The 21,121-nt window shown below is 44.9% G+C and overlaps 1 protein-coding gene across 1 annotated transcript in view; it reads right to left on the reverse strand.

Moving 5' to 3' along the window:
• Positions 1–21,121, reverse strand: part of LOC115074071 (autophagy-related protein 16-like) — an 83,042-nt gene that overhangs the window by 61,711 nt on the left and 210 nt on the right. The gene's annotated exons all lie outside the window — the stretch shown is intronic.

The following is a 21,121-nucleotide window of genomic DNA, read 5'->3' on the forward strand; positions in this document are numbered from 1 at the left end:
GATGCGCTGGTGCCTGTCATTTCAAATGACAGGCACCAGGAAGTGGATCCCAACTTTAACCCATGAAAGCCTAAAATCCCCTCCTCCCGAAGCGGCTCGACATGTGCCAACTTACCTTTTGTTGTTTTTCAGCCCTTTCAGCCTTCTCTGCCGTCCTCCGGGGGGGGGGGGGGGGGGCAGCCGGCAGCGAAAGCGGCTTGCAGCGGTGTCCCCCCCGGTCCCAGTTCTCCTGGCTCTCGATGATGCTCTAGCAGGTACTCCAGCTCGACTTCTGGCTGACAGCTACCCCCTCCTCCCCCCCCCCCCCCCCAAGACTGCTGAATTACGGCCTTGAAACCGAAGCGAAGCGTACTTTCCTGGGCTTGAGCGCCGTCACGCCCGCCCGCCCCTGTGCTTTCATTGGCATGAGCGCCCAAATTGACGAGCGCTCATGCCAATGAAAGCACAGGGACGACCGTGACAGACTGCGGGTTCCTTCCGTAGCCCAGGCCGGTGCCAGCCAAAGAAAGGGAAAGGAGACCACGGCCCACAACTGGACCCCAGATAGGCGGCAGCAGGAAATAAAAGGAGACAGCGGGCTGCCTCCAGCGCTCACGTCACCAGCAACCATGAAATTAAAAGAAGAGCACGGGTGCAGCCAGGGGGGGGGGGGGGGGGGGGGAACACATCACGCCCACCCGTCCCTGTGCTTTCATTGGCTTGAGCGTCCAAATTGACGGGCACTCATGCCAATGAGGGAGGGGGGGGTGTAGCTGAAAGCCAGAAGTCTAGCTGGAGTACCTGCGGGAACATTGTCGAGAGCCAGGAGAACCGGGACCTGCGCGGGGGGGAAGGGGGGCCGCTGCAAGCCGCTATCGCCGCTGGCTGCCCCCTCCTGAGGACGGCAGAGAAGGTTGAAGGGGCTGAAAGCAACAAAAAGTAAGTTGATAACATGTCGAGTAGCTTCGGGAGGAGGGGATTTTAGGTTTCTTTTTGGGGGAAAGTTTGCAGTCTACCCTTACCCCTGCCTCTAACGCAGGGGTAGGGGTAGGCGGTAAATTAGCAGGTTAAACGCGTGGCTAAACTCCAGGTTAAAAAGGCGATAGTCGGGGCGCGCGTTACTGTATGGGAGGGAATAGCTAATCCGTTCATTAACATATCAATATGCATGCCGGGTGCGGGAAGGGTTACGCATCGGTTTCAAGAAGCGCTAAGGACGCGTGAAACCGGAGACTGTATCGCGGGATCACCTTACACGCACGAATTGTGCGCCCACAGCGGGTTACAGACTGGGAATCTGCAATCGCACTTTACTGTATCGAGCCGATAGTTAGGAGTAGTAACCGCCGCAATAAGCAAGCTACACCCATGCCTTTGTACCTCAGTCCTTGTTGGTTATTGTCTGTATATAGATCCACCTTTCTACGTTCCCCCTGCCGTTGAAGCAGAGAGCTATGCTGGATATGCATTGAAAGTGAAGTATCAGGCTTATTTAGTTTGGGGTAGTAACCACCGTAACAAGCAAGCTACTCCCCACTTTTTGTGAATACAAATCCTTTTTTTCCACACTTCCTCTTGCCGTTGAAGCTTAGAGCAATGTTGTTACATCAATAGCACCATGTACTTTTTTATATAAAGAAATCCCGGTAAGGCTGAGCAGTGTACTGTTATAGGGGTGGGAGATCAGTGGAAAAGTAACAAAGGAATAATTAAAGTGAAAAACACATTAAAATTATTGGGAAAAAGTATTAGTGGAGGGGCAATCCAATTTTTAAGAAATATTATGCAATAAAAGTAACCTTTGGAGGTGTAGAAATGATAAAGAGAATCAGAAAGACAATGAAAGTAGTATTTGAATTAAAAGCAAACCTGTCTTGGGAAAGGTAATAACAGTGGGGTATCTAGATGTAAACAGAATATATCCAGATGTCCCGAGACAGTAAAATAGAGAAGATAAGAAATAGAAACAAACATTGATTTAAAAAAAACAAGAATGAAAAATGTTAAATCTATATAGAGCCATAGAAATCAAAAGATGTCACCCAATACCTGCTTCAAAAGTTTAGGAAGTGTAGAAAAAAAGGATTATGTAAATCTGGCAGATATTCACAAGGTGAGAAGGAAAAGCTACTGTCCAAAGGTCCTTTATTTTCGCAATCTGTGTTTCACATTCCAGTGACATCACTTTCTCTTCTGTCAGCTGATTGACAGCCCCGGTTGTTGAGGGGCTTTCACGCTAGTATTTATTTATATCTCCTTACTCTGCAGTTTGCTCTCTGCCACCCCCCCCCCCCCCAATGCTCTATACATCCAATGTGATTCTGGTCAAAGATTTGCATGTAAATATGCAGTTTTATTATCTTTGCCACCTCTGTAATCTTTGTTAATGCTGCTGACTTGATTGTTAGTTTCTTCTTTGTTTTTCGTTTTCACAGATCATTAAACCATTTGCTCTGCCAGTCCCGTTGCTGGGACAACGCTGTGCGGCCTTAAGTTTCTTTGGTATGAATTTGTTCATTTTTTGTCTACCACCAATTGAATTTGTTCCTTCTTACTAATTTCTTTAGCTTTTGTCTTTTATTCGCTAGGTGATTGAGTTTTTCTAACTGCTTATTCAGCAGCTCCTGGCTTCACACTCTTCTCACCTTGTGAATCTCTACAGGGTTTACATAATCCTTTTTTCTACACTTCCTAGTAACAATGGGAGATTTCAATTACCCCAATATTGACTGGGTAAATGTTACATCAGGACATGCTAGAGACATAAAATTCCTGGATGGAATAAATGACTGCTTCATGGAGCAATTGGTTCAGGAACCAAAATGAGAGAGAGCTATTTTAGATTTAATTCTTTCTGAACACAGGATTTGGTGAGAGAGGTATAATAGTGAGGCCACTTGGCAATAGGGATCATAACAATCAAAATTTGAACTAATGACTGGAAGGGGGACAGTATGTTAATCTACAGCTCTAAAACTAAATTTTCAAAAAGGAAAACTTTGATTAAATGAGGAAAATAGAAAAAATTGAAAGGTGCAGCTGCAAAGGTTAAAAAAGTATACAACAGGTGTTTGACATTATTTAAAAATAAACTAGGTTATGTCAGTCCTTTGTAAATACTGGTTTCCGTTTCCCTCTCATGGTGGGATCCCACCTACAGCTGTAAGCCTTCTTGGACACTGAAGTGGCTGAGAGTATTATTGCCAAGGACATTGTGCGACATCACCAGATCCCAATTGACCTGTTGAATACGGTGTTCACTGCATCCACAAACACCGGACAGGCTCTAGCCAACTGTGTTCTTTTGATGCAGAATGGCTTGCTCCACCAAGAGAAAAAATTCCCTTTTATGTCCTTCCAGGAGTGATCAATCAAATAATTCTGGACCTTCCCTGAATGAGATAGCATTGGATATCTCCCAATGGGGGCCTTCGTTTCAGATGCACCGTCTCACTTCAATCCTATCTAAGAGGCTTCTTGGCAAAGTAACAGTTACCCAGATGCCCAGCCTACTGGCCCAGTACTCAGAATATGTAGACATCTTCAGTAAGAAACAGGATGATACCTTGCCCCTCATTGAGTCTAACTGCCCCATAGATCTGCTTCCTGGCAAGCTGCCGCCCAGAGGTCAAGTCTACCTTCTGTCAGCCCTGAGATGGAAGTTATGTCCAAATATATTGAGGGTTTAATCCACCTTTCCTCATATCCCACCGGCACTGGATTTTTTTTTTTTTTTGTTGGCAAGAAAGATGGGTCCCTGCAAAGATTTCCAGTTTCTTATTACAAAAGCAGAACTGCTATCCACTACCCTTGATCTCAGAGCTCGTCGATTGCCTTTTGGGCACAAAAACTTTTACCAGGCTGAACCTCTGGGGACCATACAACTTAGACAGGATTCATCATGGTGATAAATAGAAACCCAACGTTTAATACCCACGATGGGCATTATGAATACCTGATGATGCCATTTGTGTTGTACAATGCTCCCACAGTATTTCAGTCCATGGTTAATGAGATATTCAGGGACCTTCTCTACTCGCACAGAGTCATATACCTGGACAACATCCTAGTCTTCTCTAAATCTTTCACAGAGATCAGTGCAGCAGGTTCTGCAGAGTCTCCACGAGCACGGCTTCTATGCCAAGCTAGAAAAGTATCACATCAAGCTAGAGGAGCTCCCTTTCTTGGGGTATATTATCTCCCAAGGTCTCAAGATGGATCTTGACAAGTTAAAAGCCATGTCGGAGTGGCCCCAACCTGTCCCGCTTTAAGACACTAACATTTCCTGAGATTTGCCAATTACTACAGACAGTTTATTCTCAACTATTCCTCACTGGCAGCCCCTCTGACTGCCCTAATGAAGAAAGGAGCCACCAGAGCCTATGAACAACTTAAGGAAGAATGTACACAAGGTCCATGCCTGCATCACCCAGATCCAATAAAACCTTTCATCCTTTAGGTAGATATGCCCACCCTTGGGTAGGAGCTGTCCTACAGCATAACGACAATGATACTCTCATGACCTGCTCCTACTTCTCTAGAAAATTCTCCCCTGTGGAAAGAAATTATACCCTAGGGGATCATGAGCTGCTTGCTATCAAACTGGTGCTGGAAGAATGGCAGCACCTACCGGAAGGTGCTAAGTATCCCATTGTTGTAGTGCTTATAAGGTCCCCATTACAGACATGGAAGCGGTAAAGCAGCAATTAAACACTTTTTGACATGTCACACATGAAATCATTTTTTGTTCAAGATTTTGATCATAAGCATTTTGTAAGTGCTAACATTACAATCTTGCACTTGTTTTCCTAGACAAGACTCTATAAGTTAGATTAAAAAAAAACAAAAAAAAACCATGCTGAACTACAAGATTAGAACATTTGAACAGAAACAAGGCCAGTTTACATTCCATCTAATTGCAAGCCATAGATAATCTAATCTACATACAAACCAAGAATAATTAGCATGGAAGCCAAGAGCAAATTACCATATGTCCATTCAGATTATTTGTTTATAATAGAAAACCAATCAGTTTGCTCAACTCTGAACCAGGGGAGCTCAAATGGACTCCACTCTGGAAAGAGGAACTACTGCAGCTCCTTACTGACCTGCAGAACTCTTCAATTTTGCAAGCTTTGGACTTTGAGTCCTCAGTGACATCCAGCCACATAGGTAACAAATTCAGTGCATCGCTTCTGGCCCGAGATGTTGATAGTAAACATTGGGCCATCAGATTACTTCTTGCCAGAGATGCAACCCTTAAAACCATTGAAACATAGAAATGATGGCAGAAAAAGGACCAAATGGCCCATCTAGACTGTCCAGCCAGTTTATGGTAGTATCTGCTATGCCGTGTAGATTACCCCCATGCTTCTCAGTTTCCCAGACTGTAAACGTCAGGGTCCTCGTTTGTTGCTGTTTGAAACCAATTCCAAGTTACACCTTGTTGTTGAAGCAGAGAACAAATGTTGGAGTTGAATCAAAGTATCAGGCTTATTGGTTAAGGGTTATAACTGCCCAATTAAGTTACCCCAGACCGTAAAAGTCGGGGCCCTCATTGGTTGCTGTATGAATCCGTTCTTTTTCTCTTGCTGTTGTGGATATACAGAATTTTAATCTTTCTTTTTTGGTAACACTGAAGAGAGTGTTGTTCAGGGACTACCGAGGCAAACCAGCAATAAATGCTGGAGGAAGAAAAATGTTGAAAAAGGCAAGATGAATATACTAAAAAAGGTACTGTAGAAAGGGTACACATCCATTCTGCAGCTCAGATGGGAAAGAGTAAAGGGCTAAACAGGCAGCACCCACACAGTAACTCCCCACAGTGCTCAGTAGAGGATAAACTCTGAGCTAGGAGAGAAGGGTCTGTTTGGTATTATCAGATAATGTTATCCATGTGTCATGGCTAATTCAGTCCTCCTTATTGATGAAGGATTGCATTTATATCTTTTTACTGCTTTGTCAGTGTCCTGTGGGGGTCCAACTGTAGTTCTTAATTAGGAAAAAGTTGTTTTACTGAGATTTTCTAATGCTTTCTAAGTATCTTTTACTACCTTGTTCTATCCATGTGTACTTTAGGGAAGTTTGTGGTACACTGGGAATTGGTATACGTTTATTTGGCAGCAGTCTGATAGATAAGATTGGGATATGACAGTCAAGCCATCACTTTGAACACTAGGTCTCTTACAGCATAAGAACACAAGATGTGCCATACTGAGTCAGACCAAAAGGTCCATCAAGCCCAGTATCATGTTTCTAACAGTGGCCAATCCAGGTTACAAATATTTGACAGGATTCCAAATGGTTGATTGCTGCTTCTCCCAGGGATAAACAGTAGATTTCCCCCAAGACCACCTTAATAATTGATGGACTTTTCTTCAGGGAACTGGTCTAAACCCAGCTATACTAACATCTATACTCACTCAAATTATGGAACTCCCATTTACAAACGATCAACCACCACCTTTCAAGCATTAACCTGGTGCTCAACACTTCCAAGACTGAACTACTGCTAATCACCCCAGAAGGCAGTCCCTTTCATAACCAGCTGCATCCTAACATACAAATATCCCACGCCCGAGATCTTGGAGTTATAATAGATAGTCATTTGAACTTAAAGCAGTTCATAAAACATACAACAAGGGAGTGCTTCTACAAGCTACAAGTACTCAAAAATCTCAAACCACTCCTATTCCATTACGATTTCAGATCTGTCCTTCAAGCCATTCTTCTCTCCAAGATGGACTACTGCAACTCCATCTTGCAAGGTCTACCGACTTCTACTTTAAAGCCTCTCCAGTTGCTCCAAAATGCAGCGGCGAGAATTTTAACAAATACTAATCGGAGAGCGCATATCTCCCCCATCCTAAAAGATCTTCACTGGCTCCCAGTAAACTTCAGGATCCTTCATAAATCACTGACAATTATCCACAAAAATATTCACCATCAGACTCCATTAGATCTTTCACACCCCCTCAAATTGCACTCGACGACCAGACCCTTAAGAGATGCCTACAAGGGATCCCTACATGTTCCCCCAATCAAAATTGTACACCACTCAAACATCAGAGACAGGACATTTTCTTTCACAGGACCCTCCATCTGGAACGCCATACCTCCGGACCTCAGGCAGGAATCCTGTCTACTAACTTTCAAAAAGAAACTAAAGACATGGCTGTTCTGCTGAGCCTTCCCAGCCACTAGCCCAACAGCCTGATTTAGAATTATCATATCGCTTATGTAAATAAACAAACGCTAATCTTGCTCACAAGTCATCATGAGCCCCCAGCCTCCCTCCCATACTCCATTGTATATAGTAATTTATCTTTCGTTCTCCCCCTCTTTTTTTCCTTCTCCCAGTTAAGGCAACCTTGTTATAATGTAACTTTTATGCTCCTTCAAAATGTCACTTGTTGAATTGTTGGTTATAATTCTGCTTAGTTCGATGTAAACCAAGTTGATTTGATCTGTATCAAGAAAGTCGGTATATAAAAGCCTTAAATAAATAAATATTTCACCATTTCCGCTCATTATTTTATAGACCTCTATCATATCTCCCCTCAGCTGTTGCTTCTCCAAGCTGAAGGGCCCCAACCTCTTTAGCTTTTCCTCACTAGGGAATCATTCTATCCAGTTTATTATTTTGGTCATCCTTCTCTGTACATTTTCTAAATTCTGCTATATCTTTTTTTGAGATGCAGTGACCAGAATTGCACACAAATACTCAACCTACAGTCACACCATTTTTTGAGGCATTGTGATAGGCTCCATTCCTTTCTTAATAATTCCTAGCATTCAGTTTTTTTCTTAGCTGATACCACACACTGAGCAGAGAATTTCAACATATCCATGACGACACCTAGATCTTTTCCCTGGGTAGCAATTCCAAATGTGGAACCTTGCAATCTGTAGCTATTTGGGTTGCTCTTCTCTACATGCATCACTTTGCACTTGCTTACATTAAAAATGTCATCTCCCACTCTAGTAAGGTCTTGCAATTTCTCACAATCCTCTTGTGATTTAACAACTTTGAATAATTTTTTATCAGCAAATTTGATCACTTCATTTGTCATTCCCATATCTAGGTCACTTATGAATGTTAAAAAAGCATTCACCTTTCTCCATTTAGAAAATTGACCATTTAGTCCTACTATCTGCTTTCTATCTTTTAACCAGTTCTCACTCCACAACAGAGCATTGCCTCCTGTCCCATGACTTTGCGATTTCCTCATGAGTCTCTCACAAAGGTACATTTTTTTTAAAGACACTTTCTACAAATCCAGATAAACTATATTACCTTTAACATGTTTACTCATGCCATTAAAAAAAATAAATATGCAGCAATTAGTGAGGCAAGACTTCCCCTTGGCTAAAGCCATGTTGACTTTGTCCTATTAAACTCATATGTTCAGTAATTGTTCTGTAGAATTCTTTCAACCATTTTTCCTGTCACTGACATCAGGCTCTCTGCTCTGTAGTTTCCCAGATCACCCCTTGAATCCTTTAAAAACAAACAAAAAAAAAACAAACTGGCATTTAATTGGCCACACTCCATCTTTAGGTACCATAGATTATTTTAAATGATAGTAATCTGTAAACTAGTAGTAGATCTGCAATTTCATTTTTTAGTTCTTTCAGCTCTTTGGGATGTATACCATCTGGACCAGGGGATTTGCTACTCTTAGTTTATCAATGTGCCCTAGTACTGTATATTTTCCAGATTCAGTAAAATGTGTTTCATGTCCTCTGAATCACATTTAAATATCAATTCTGGCATGGCCTTACATCTTCCTCAATAAAGACCAAAGCAAAGAATTAATTTATTCAATCTCCCCTTATCCTCCTATAGTGCCCCTTTTACTCCTCAATCATCTAATAGTTCAACTGACTCCTTTCCAGGCTTTTTGCTTTAGATGTACCTACGGTTTTATTATGAGTTTTAGCTTCCATAGCAAGCTTCTTTTCAAATTCTGTCTTTGCCTTCCTTATCAATGCTTTGTATCTAACTTGGCAGTACTTATGCTGTTTCCTGTTTACTTCATTCAGATACCTTTTGCATTTATTGAAGGATGTTCTTTTGGCTAGAATAACCTCTCTTACCTCACAACCATGCCGGCAGTCATTTAGCCTTCTTTACAACAATCTATGAAATACATCTGGTCTGGACTTACAAGATGGTATTTTAAACAACATCCATATCTGATATTAACTTTTGACCTTTGCAGCTGCTACTTTCAGTTTTTTCCTAATCCTTTTTCTCATTATCTCCCTTTTGAAAGTTAAATGCTATCATGGTAGATTTCCTAGCATCCGTACTCCAGTTTCCTGTCAAATTTGACCATGTTATAGTCACTATTGCCAAGTGCCCTAATACTATTACCTCTTTCACCCAAATCACGTATTCCACCAAGGATTAGGTCTAAAATAGCCCCCCCCCCCCCTCCCCAGGTCATGTACCAGTTGCTTCATGAAGCAGCCATTTATTTCATCTAGAAATGTTACCTCCTTAGCATGTCCTGATGCAACATTTATCCAGTCAATACTGGGGTAATTGAAATCACCCCTTATTACTGTGTTGCTATTTTTGTTAGATGATGAAATGCTAACAGAAGTTAGGGAAGCTGTCTGTTCATTCGGGCCAAGTGGACGGTAGTAAAATTAAACAAAAAGGGGCTAATTTGTTTCTTTCTGGGGACCCCAAAACAAATTGAGAAGGTCCCTTGAATTAAAGGAATCCTGTTTGTTTCATATTGAATGATTTCTATAAGTCATTAGATTCAGAAAGTCAATAGGAGAGCAGCAGGAGTACAGTTAAGAATTGATACAAGAGATACAGCAGGCATGGGTAGGATGGGCATGTCAAGGAGATAATAGTGAAGACGTATCACAGTGGAGCAATTTTCTAGTCGGACGCATTGCTGCATTCCAGCTACAGCTAAGCTGATCTTGGAGACTGAGCATGTGACAGATTTTCTGTGCATGTCTTCTGAAGGTATTGTCTGTGAAAAAAAAAAGGTGCTATTTGAGCTCTGAGTTCTAGGCTAACTCTTCACAAACAACTTTTCTCTGCTTCCCCTTCTATGACAGTCACTGTGCCAGGCATCATACAATTTAGGGAAACCGCAAATTAGCAGTATTGCATCAGAAGAGCTCTGTGTCACAGACTTCCGTTTCTTGCTGTTTTTTGGTTTTTTTTTCTTATCTTTGTGGTGACTGGAGGCAGACTGTAGAGTTGCTTGCAGAGCTGGCACTGTTTTTGTTTCTGCCTGGGCAGAGGCACTGCAGTCCACAAAGTGCACACTGACTCACGGCAGACACTGAAGCATACTGTGTTGTGAAGCTTGTCCGATAACTAATGCATAGGCACACACTCTCAGAGTAGCAGTGTCTTATGTACCATGCCCCGCCCATCCACATTAGCACTGGCATGGTCAGTGGGCATTATGGTACCACTGCGAAATATTAAACTTAATCTTCACATCCTCAGTGACAGAATCAATCATATCAGAGATAGGGAAAAGCAGAGCAGAGGAAATGTTTCTAAAATTGACCAAGCAGGCAGTGCCAGCAAGAACCAAAAAAGTAGTCCTGCACCTAAGTGGAAGTGGGATTTCTTTAGGATGAATAAGGCAGCAGAAGCCAGCTCTATCCAAAAGAAACAGACATATGGAGATGAGCACGTGCCACTGTAGAGTGCAGATGACACTGGGCATATTTCACTCCATTCTGTTTTTGACTAGAGGGGAAAAGGTGCCAGCAATTTGTGGGCAGAGAATAGCAGCAAGATGAAAGAGGTAGGAGAACAGGAAATTGCCCAAAAACAGCAGCAGGCTCTTCTTTCCTCACTAGAGATGATGCAATGAAGGAAATGTTTTACTCCACTAGTGTAGATGAGTCTTTTCTCAGATTGTCTGAATCAGAAGATAGTGAAGATATACTGGAAGAGGAAAGTCTGAGAGGCCTACAGCATCATCCAATTCATTGATGGGAGAGACACAGCAGAGTGAGGATAGGGCTGAAGAGCAAGCAGCACAGGTAGAGAGCATGACTGATGCCACTGGCATTGCTTCTCAGAGTCCACCCTCCACTCTCAGCTCCTGTGCCAGGATCCTTCACTAATGATGTAGAGAAGGGATCGTGGATGAAATCTGTGATCCGGAGCCATTTTAAAATTAGGAAGGACCACACTTTGTGAAGTGTAATCACTGTGCAAAAGATGTCAGTCAAGGGAAGCAATTGGGGGTACCTCAAACACCTGTATACAGTATCACCTGCAGAAGCAGCACCCACAAGTACTGGCATCTGGGGAGGGTGACAGTAGCGCAGGGACCCTTTCTTCAAGTCAGGGAAAAGTGATGGAAAAGGAGGAAGAGAGAGTGTTCTCCAAGCTGATCTCATGCCCTCAACCCCCTTCCAGTAGACAATCAACTACCTCCTGCCAACTGTCAGAAGCAACAACCTACCATGCTTGTGAATGCTGAGTAGAGAGTGCTAACCCAGGAATGATGTGAAGCTTGGTGGCTTGTGATTGATGGTGCAGACTGGACCCTATCTACCACTCTTGACCACAAAGTCTCAGGAAACAGTGGTTCACCTACAACATTATCTCACACCAAACCAAAGACTGACTGCCTCACAACGCCAATCTTCCACAGTCTATAATGTTGCTAGTGAGTTGTGTATAAACGACATGAGCTCTTGCTGCAACTTTTAACACAGCTTTTTCTGTAGTTTCCATGTGCTGTCTCTGCAATTTCTAACACTACCCTGCTTCAGATTTCCAACATAGCAGCTCTCCCTCCCTCAGTCTCAGATTTGTAACACACAGCCCTGCCTCAGTCTCTGGCACACAGCTCTCCCTACCTCAGGCTCCAGCCAGCTCTCTGCAGTCTCCACGTGCATTCTTTGCTCAGACTGCACAAGCTTTCTGGAGAAAAAAAAAAAGTTCTCAGAAGACATCCTTACTCCTCTGAAGTCTCAAGAAGTAGTTCTCATCTACTAAAAAAACACACAAAACAAAAAAAAACAACACACACAAACCCTTCTTATCCACCAAGAAACCTTTTAAAGACAGCTTGACTAAGGAACACAGCTTGCAAAAGAATCTTTAATATGTTCAAAACATTCTCTAAAGGCAAATTACTTCTCAAATCTTTCTGTGCTTTGCCTCAACTTGGTTTTATTATGCAGACCTAATCACCCCAGCTACCTTACATAGACCCTGGGGTGGGCTAGCATTACTATGGTGTTACCATGGCATTGTCTATGGGATGGCAACGTTTTCTTTTTTTCCCCCCCCTCAGACTGAAAAAAATGAAACAAATAAGAAAACTCCACTTGCATAGTTCAAAATCACACCAATCTTTCAGGTTAGCTTCTAAAATAAATGTAACAGTAGTTCTGTGTCTTTTCCATCATCATATTAGCTATTTTAATGTTTTTACAGCTAATTATATTTTAACTTACATATTAAACATTTTTTCCCACAAACCAAGGGTTAAATCTATATTTATACCACCACACCACCCCAGTTTGACAGGTTTTGATTAAAATTTTAAAGTTTAATTTTCCCCACAGGCACTGTGTAGGCAGCCTCTCACTGACATCACTGCCCCAAGTCTGTGAGAACCAGTTGACCTGCACTATAATCATGCCCTGACACTATCTGCTGGCTTAAGTTGGCAGCGGCAGCATTCCCAATGCTGCTGTAAGTGTGGCACCAGCTGCTTTGAGCTGCATTTATCTATTTAATAAAATAAATAAAAACAAAATAAATAAATAAATAAATCGTGGCACTTCTGGGCTCTCTCTGGCTGCCAGGAGCTCCCCAGGGCTCTCGTGGCCTCACAACACTCAGGCAAATATTTTAATTTTGTTTACCCCATTTACACTGCCATGCCACTTCCATCACCGTGGGTGCTCTGCCTGTCTATTAATATGTATGCGCATGAGCGTTTTGGTACCTCTGTGTTTGCTTTTCCTTGTTGCACTAGGGTGTTTGTTCTTCCCCATTAAAAGAGGTGAAACATTTTGGAAAACACCGACTCCTCCCCTCAACCTATTTTACAGTTCTTTGTTTTGTTCTAACCCCTCAGCAATGATACCCAGCCTGGATTTTCACCCTTTATTTTGTTGTTGTTTCCACTGGGCTATTTTGTCCACAAATCAAAAATGTGAAAAAGACAACACAAAGTTTCTTCCTTCCATGGACTTGCTGCCTCATGCCTACTTACCATACCACCATAAATAACTGGCTGTCACATGCCAATCTGCCATAATATTGCTGTGCCCTGGGATATTCTTCCCATACTTGGTTTGTAATACTGAGGTGTTTTGTCCCCAAAACATACATTTGAAAAAAGTAAAAAAAACAAAACAAAACACAGGTTAAACTACCAGAGCACAGAACCTGTTCTATAGTTCTTCCTTTCCTCCTACAATCCCAGCTCGGTTCTCCAACCCTGTTGTGTGGTTGATTACATTGGGGTGGTTTGTCCAAGAAAGCCCTCATTCAGAGGAAGAACAGCTGGCACAAGACCAAAGCATCTCAAGGGAAACCATTTCCTGTACTAATGTCGTAAGAGGTTAAAGTAGTAAGAGGGAATGTAGGCAAAACTACTAAAATCAAGAAGTGCAACAACCAGAGTTCAGGTACAGGATAGGGGCAGATTTTGTGTCAATAAGTCCTCATTCTGAAGGACAAAATATGCTCAAGAATAACTATTTTGATGCTCTGAATGTGTTAACACTTACTTATTTAAATTCTTTTAATATACCGATGCTCAAGACCAGGTCTTATCGTACCGGTTTACAATGAACTAGGGGGAAAAAACCAGTTAACAATGAAAACAAGAAATCTACCTTATAAATGGCCTGTGACCGACGGCCCGCAAATGCGCAGTAGAGCGCAGCTCTACTGCGCATGTGCGGGCAAGGACGTTGGTCAGAAAAAAAAAAATGGCGGTGGGGCCGCAGGAGCGGGAGGAGAAGCAGCGGCGCCGCGCGCAGCGCGGTGCCGCTACTTCTCCTCCCCAGATCTGCCGGCAGATCTCGGGGGGGGGGGTTCACTCCCGCGCCCCCCCCCCGAGATCTGCCGGCAGGAGCGGGAGGAGAAGTAGCACCGCTACTTCTCCTCCCCAGATCTGGTGCTACTTCTCCTCCCCAGATCTGCCGGCAGATCTTGGGGGGGGGGGTGTCACTCCCGCGCCCCCCCCCCCCCCGAGATCTGCCGGCAGGAGCGGGAGGAGAAGTAGCACCGCTACTTCTCCTCCCCAGATCTGCCGGCAGATCTCGGGGGGGGGGGTGTCACTCCCCGCGCCCCCCCCCCCCCCCCCCGAGATCTGGCCGCAGGAGCGGGAGGAGAAGTAGCAACCGCTACTTCTCCTCCCCAGATCTGCCGGCAGATCTCGGGGGGGGGGGGGTGCCCCCCCCGCCCCCCCCCCCCCCCCCGAGATCTGCCGGCAGGAGCGGGAGGAGAAGTAGCACCGCTACTTCTCCTCCCCAGATCTGGTGCTACTTCTCCTCCCGCTCCTGCCGGCAGATCTCGGGGGGGGGGGGGCGCGGGAGTGACCCCCCCCCCCGAGATCTGCCGGCAGATCTGGGGAGGAGAAGTAGCGGCACGGCAGGAGCGGGAGGAGAAGTAGCACCGCTACTTCTCCTCCCCAGATCTGCCGGCAGATCTCGGGGGGGGGTGGGGGGTGTCACTCCCGCGCCCCCCCCCCCCGAGATCTGCCGGCAGGAGCCGGAGGAGTTAATGGAGCCGGGTGAGGGTTGCGGGAAGTCGCGCTTACGGCGCCGGGAGGAAATGGAGGTGGGTGAAGGGAGGGACTGAGTGGGAGGGAGGGAGAGGGGGACTGAGTGAGTGGGAGGGAGAGGGGGGCCTGAGTGAGAGGAGAGGGAGGGTGGGGAGGAGTGGGGGAGGGGGTGGTGAAGAGTGAGGGGAGAGAGAATGAGGGGGAGGTGAGAGACAGAGGGATGTAGCCCGTTTTAACGGGCTTTACGGCTTGTTACATTATAACAGGGAATGTGGAACTTGAGCTGTTAGAGAAGAGAGGATAGGTTAAACAATTTCTAACTGGAGAACAGAGCAAATAATCAGAAACATAAGTGCCAGGGATTTCATGCAAAACTAGAAAACAAAATCAGGAAATAGAACAGGCTGAGGGCAGCTACATGATGAGATTGGAAATGGTTTCTAAATAAAGTAGTCCTCACCACTTTCCAGGAAGAGAGCACCATAATCATTAGAGAAACTAATTCCACATGCTAAATGTGATAGCCTTTACATTTGGAAATCCCATTCTTCAAGAATCTATATTCTACTCTGCCACTCAAAACTTTGCTTCCATGCTCAGACCTTACACCTTGGAGTTCTTTGCCCCTGTCCCTTGCTCAAGGGGGACAGGGGTGGGAGGTTGCTTTGCACCTCTCATGGTGCTTTGGAGTCTTGAAACCACTTTTTGTGCTGCTTGGCCCCTTTATCAGTGCCTTTCCTTCTTGGAGGTTTTTCTGCCACCTTTCCTGCTTTAGGATGCTAATACCTATTGGGTGCCAGTTTGCATCTTAACATGCTAAAAAAAAAGCTCATGTCACTCTTGCTGTGTCCTCTTTAAAGCCTTGTGGCATTCTTCCCATTTTTTCCTTCTTTGCCCCTCTCATAGTGACTTGGTAAAATCCTTCCAATACTTGTCCCCGTTGTCTATTTATGCCACTTTTGGTGCCTCAGTCTTTCTAGGTACCTTTGAGTTCTTTCCCTTTTCTGATGATTTCTTCCCACAATTAAAATTAGAAAATCCCTAGTCTGGAGCCCAATATAAGCTGTAAGTTACTTATAATGCTTTCCCATTTACTTTAATGGCAAACGAAAAATCAAAACTAGTTTTGTTTTGAATCTAAAGAAACAGATTAGGGTCCCCACAAAATCAAACATTTTCCCGTTACACATCTACACCCCTACTGTTATTCCATTCCCCTTCTCACATGGAATTTATAGCCATAAAGATTCTACAGTGCATTTTGTTTCCTGTAGAACCTCAAATATGTATTAGTTCCCCTGGTTGGAAATGAAAACTAGATTTTGCTGTAAATGCATTTAAGTCCCCATATAAAGTGATTCCTCACCTCTCCCCTCTGCTACAAGATATGCCTCTCTCTCCCACCTCTTCCTTTCCCCATCTGTTTCTCTCCACTTCCCTCCCCATCTTTGCTCTCTCTCCCCTTTCCCACACTCACCTTTCTCTGCCTTCCCTACCATCCTTGCCAGTCCTTCATTCCCCACCATATATCTCTCAATTTCCACCATTCTTATTGCTCCTCTCCATGCTCTTTACCTATCCTTCCCCTGTCCTCACATCCTTTTCTCTCCTCCCCAACCATTTCTAGCATTCTCTCCCTCGCCATTGTCCTCTCCCCCCCCAAACATCTTTGCCTCCTTTGTCTTCCCTCCCCCACAATACCCTCCTCTCTATTTCTCCCCACCATCCTCACCTCTTTCCCTTCATCTTTCTCTATGCCCCCCTTCCCACCCCCACATCATGTCTCTTGCTCTATCTGTCCCCACAATCCTGGCCTCACTTCTTTATCTCCCCTTCCCACCCATCCTTGCCATCTCTCCCCTTTCACCAAAAGCCACATCTTTCTTTCACCCCCTTCAATGTGCGCCCTACTCACCTGTCTCTTCCCACTGTCCTCTTCAATCTCTCATTTTTCCCCAAAACACACGAGAGTTCTGCTGTGTTCCCAACACTTCCAGTTGGGCCACACTTCAACTTCTTCCACCATCCCCACCTCTCTCCCCTCCAACCCTCCCCCTTCTTTACCATCAGCAGAACCAGGGGTCATGATTTAAAATTCTGGGGAGGAAGACTCAGAACTAATGTCAGGAAGTATTTCTTCATGGAGAGGGTGGTGGATGCCTGGAATGCCCTTCCGGAGGAAGTGGTGAAGACCAGAACTGTGAAGGACTTCAAAAGGGGTGTGGGATAAACACTGTGGATCCATAAAGTCTAGAGGACGTGAATGAAGAGTGGGTGGCTCGTGGGAATGACGGCGACGGCTACTGCCTGGAGATAATACCCTTATTCAATAAACATACACACGGTTAATGCGACTCCAACATTGCTCTAAGCTTCAACGGCAAGAGGAAATGTGGAAAAAAGGATTTGCATTCACAAAAAAGTGGGGAGTAGCTTGCTTGTTACGGCGGTTCCTACCCCAAACCAAATAAGCCTGATACTTCACTTTCAATGCATATCCAGAATAGCTCTCTGCTTCAGTGGCAGGGGGGGAGGAATGAAGAAAAGGGGATCTATACAGACAACAACCAATAAGGACTGAATTACAGAGTCTGGGTAAACAAATAAGCATGGGTGTAGCTTGCTTATTGCAGCTGTTAACACCCCTAACTAATTAAGCTATTTCACTTAGATACAGTTCCAGCACTGCTCTCTACATTAATGGTGGGGGTGGAAGGGAAATAGAACCAAAAGGTTACTAAGGGCCAAGAGTAACATTAGTATGAGAAAAAAAGTGTGAAAGCTTGCTGGGCAGACTGGTCGTCTTCTGCTGTCATTGCTATGTTTCTATCCTCCCCCTCTGTCCCTAATCCAGGACCTGAATTCCCCTGGGAATCCCACATTATCGAGCATTCTAGACAGACTAAGTTGGCCTTTCCTATCAAATGCCTTTTGGTATCTAGGGCCACTACCAGGACCGCCCTAAATCTCCATACTCTCTCCCACCTCCCTCATATCCTGCATCTCTCCATTTCTCCTCCCCAACGTCTTAGCTCTCTTCACCTTCCCTACCCCACAATCATTGCCTTCCTGTTTCCCCTTCACTCACCCACTGTCCTTGTCTGTCTCGCTCCCCCATCCACCCCTCTCTGTCCTTCTCAACCATCCTTGCCTCTCTCCCCCTCCCTCCAAAAAACATCCTTGCCTCTTTCACTCCCTTTCTCCTCCAGAGTCTGCGCTTTTTCCCACATTATCCTCACCTCTTAATCCCCTTTCCCACTGTTAGTGCAACTCTCTACCCTTCCATCCATCACCATCCTTGCCTCCCCTTCTCTATCCTACTGTCCTACACTCCTCCTCATCCCTCACTTCCTCTCTCTTCATTCTCCTTCCCTCTCCCATCTTGCTCCCTCCCAACTTCCTAGCTTCTCAATACCCCCTCTCTCATCTCTCTTCCCTCCCTCAATTTTCTCCCCTCGCCTCTCTTTTCTTACTTCCCCCACTGTCCTGGCCCCTCTCTCTTTCCTACCACCATAACCATGCCTAATCTCCTTCCATCCACCACCATCTTCTTTCTACTGTTTTCACCACAGCCCATGCATCATTTTTGACGCTTCCAACTTACACCCTCTTTGCCCCATCATCCTCTTTCCCCCTTCCCTCCCACAACATCCTAGCGTCTCTCTCCCCCCCCCCACCATTTTAAATTCTCTCTCTCCACCTTCCTTACACCAGCATACTCTTCTCTTTTCCCTCTCACTCACCATCCTCCCCCTTTCTCCCTGTTCCAGACCACATCATTTTCACCTCTCCCCCCTTCTTTTCACCACTGCCCTCACCTTCCATCCTCTCCCCACTTGCTCCCTCCCTCGCTCTTTTTTCCCCCACCATCCTCCCTTATCTCTCTCATTTTCCCTTCTCCTCCGTCATGACCCCTTCCTTTCTAACACCTTCCCTCCCCCACCGCCCTTAGCTCTCTCTCCCCTCCCAACATATTTGTATTTCACCAGTTTCCTCCATCACCATCCTCAGCTCTCTCTCTTCCCTTCCTTCCTCCATGGTCCTCTCTCAGCCCTTCTCTCCCCCCCACCAACCTGTTAGGATCCAGGCTGCTATGCAGCCTCCCTGCCAATTCCTCAGCCTCTGTAGTTTCTGATTCTCTCTGGGGATGAATCTCATCTGTGGCACCTCTTTCCCTCTCTTGTTTTAGGTTGTCCATCCTTCTCTTGCCATCTGTACCACCCTCAGTCCTATCATTACTCTGGGAGGCTTCTTGGATTTTCTTCTCCTGCATTTCCATCCCCAAGAACAGTCTTACTAAGTCCCCATCATGTACCTGTTGGTTAGGGGTACAGTCTCTTCAATGTGGCTCCCAGGTGAACCTCATATGTCCCCCACATGACTCTCCTTCTGACTCCTCACACTCAGGGGTCCCTACCAGTTCGCAATGGGGATTCCTGTCAAATTGAGGTTGGGTATCAGATCTTATTGTTCCCCTTCTTGGTCAAGGTGAAAGGAGTTCAGATATAGCTTGGGGTTTCCTCTAGGGGAAATATCAATTGTCCAATGGGCAGGAGATGGTTTCTATGTACCATTTTTAATGGTCCTTCACCCCGTTCTGGAATTACCTGGTAAACAGGCAGGTTGTTCAGTTTTAACTCAACAACATAGGGGGTAGACCATCTATTAGCAATTTTGTGTTTCCCAGTCTGTCTATGTTTGTTTGTTGGTAGAGTAAACAGTTGTGATCTACATATGGAACGACAGTATATAAACTTTCTAAATAAATGACTCAGCAGGGCTTGGCTTATTTAGCCCTGCCGTTTGCATTAACTGATGCCTTGTCAGTCTACTTGGCTCCTTGCCAGGTCCTACTCTGTTTTGCCTAGCCCTGTCTCTAGTATCTGGTGTCTTGCCCAGCCTGTTCCTTTATATGCCCGTCTCAGGCATCAGCCTTGCCCTGCCTCCAAGTTCCAGCCTGTACCTCTACCGGCCACCAGAACCCAAGGGCTTAACCTATGGGGGAGGTGGCTAGTGCAAGCTGAAGATCTCCTCTCTTGGCTTGAAGTTATAAGAACATAAGAAAATGCCATACTGGGTCAGACCAAGGGTCCATCAAGCCCAGCATCCTGTTTCCAACAGTGGCCAATACAGGCCATAAGAACCTGGCAAGTACCCAAAAACTAAGTCTATTCCATGCTACCATTGCTAATGGCAGTGGCTATTCTCTAAGTGAACTTAATAGCAGGTAAAGGATCCTTTTAACAAGGTTCACCCTACCAGTAAGGGAGAGGGGAAGATGTCTCCAACCTGCCAAACTGTCATTTGGATTAATCGGGGAATGTTCGCCTGATATATGCGTTCTGGGTCCGATGGGAGTTGCACCCCCAGGTATTGAATTGCATCACCGGCCCATTATAGTGGGAAAGCATCAGGCCACGACCCCTGCAGAGTTGAAGGGAAGTTATGAGCTTCCCCTCCCCAGCTGAACTCTCAATTGTGACAAGAATAAGAAGGCCATACCATCCCCACGGGAGTGGGTCCAGGACAAAGCCCAGGGAAAGTTTTTCTAGTTCTATACTAGGTTTGCAAAGCATTGCAGGTATAAAAGTCTCACAATCCTGCCATATGGCAGTGCAAGGGGTGCAAATATGTGAATCACTGGACTTGTCTTGATTGCAAGGTGCAGAAATTAGTTTCTGACCAAATACCTATTGCTCCAATTACTAGAGTACTGCCTTACATCCCTTGCTACCAGGACTGCAGGGGTTGCCAATGCAGAAGCCCACCGTTTGAATGGGCAAGTATGTTGTCACCGTGGTCTTCTAATCCTGAAACCCCCTTTTGGAGAAGTGAAAAATGCTATGCAGAAGACAGCTGCTTTGAAGTAAAACTCTTTTCAGTGTGCTGTTACTAAACAGACTTCTGAAGAGGTAGGTCCTCATAACTTTCAAGCTAAGCAGTCATCTGTGTTAAAACCTTCTGATGTCTCCTTTTCCCATAATGAGAAGGTAAAAGCCAAGCCAGTTAGTTCTGTTTAGACTAGATTCTGCTGAACCTGATTTACAATCATTTGGGGTTCCTTTAGAAGTAACCTCTCTCCTTAGGAGACAGTGAAAGAGGAATGCTCCTGTCAGGAGGTAAAGTTAGGACTCCTGTTTATCCATTGCAATTAAAAACAGGGGAAAAACCTTGCAAGTAGAGTCTGTTCCCACCTTGGTTTCATTTAGTATGAGCTCACAGAAATCCCTCTAGATCCCACTATAGTTAGTACGCAGCACCAGACACTGAAACAGAAAAACGTCATGAGCAAATGCAAAAGCTGTTTCGTTTCCTTCTGAAAGAAATATCTATCAGCAGAAGCCAGCGGGGAAGGAACATTGCAATCAAGCTAAAAAGGAACAGTACTA

The sequence above is a fragment of the Rhinatrema bivittatum genome, chromosome 12 (genome assembly GCF_901001135.1).
Source record: "Rhinatrema bivittatum chromosome 12, aRhiBiv1.1, whole genome shotgun sequence".
Classification (NCBI taxonomy): domain Eukaryota; kingdom Metazoa; phylum Chordata; class Amphibia; order Gymnophiona; family Rhinatrematidae; genus Rhinatrema; species Rhinatrema bivittatum.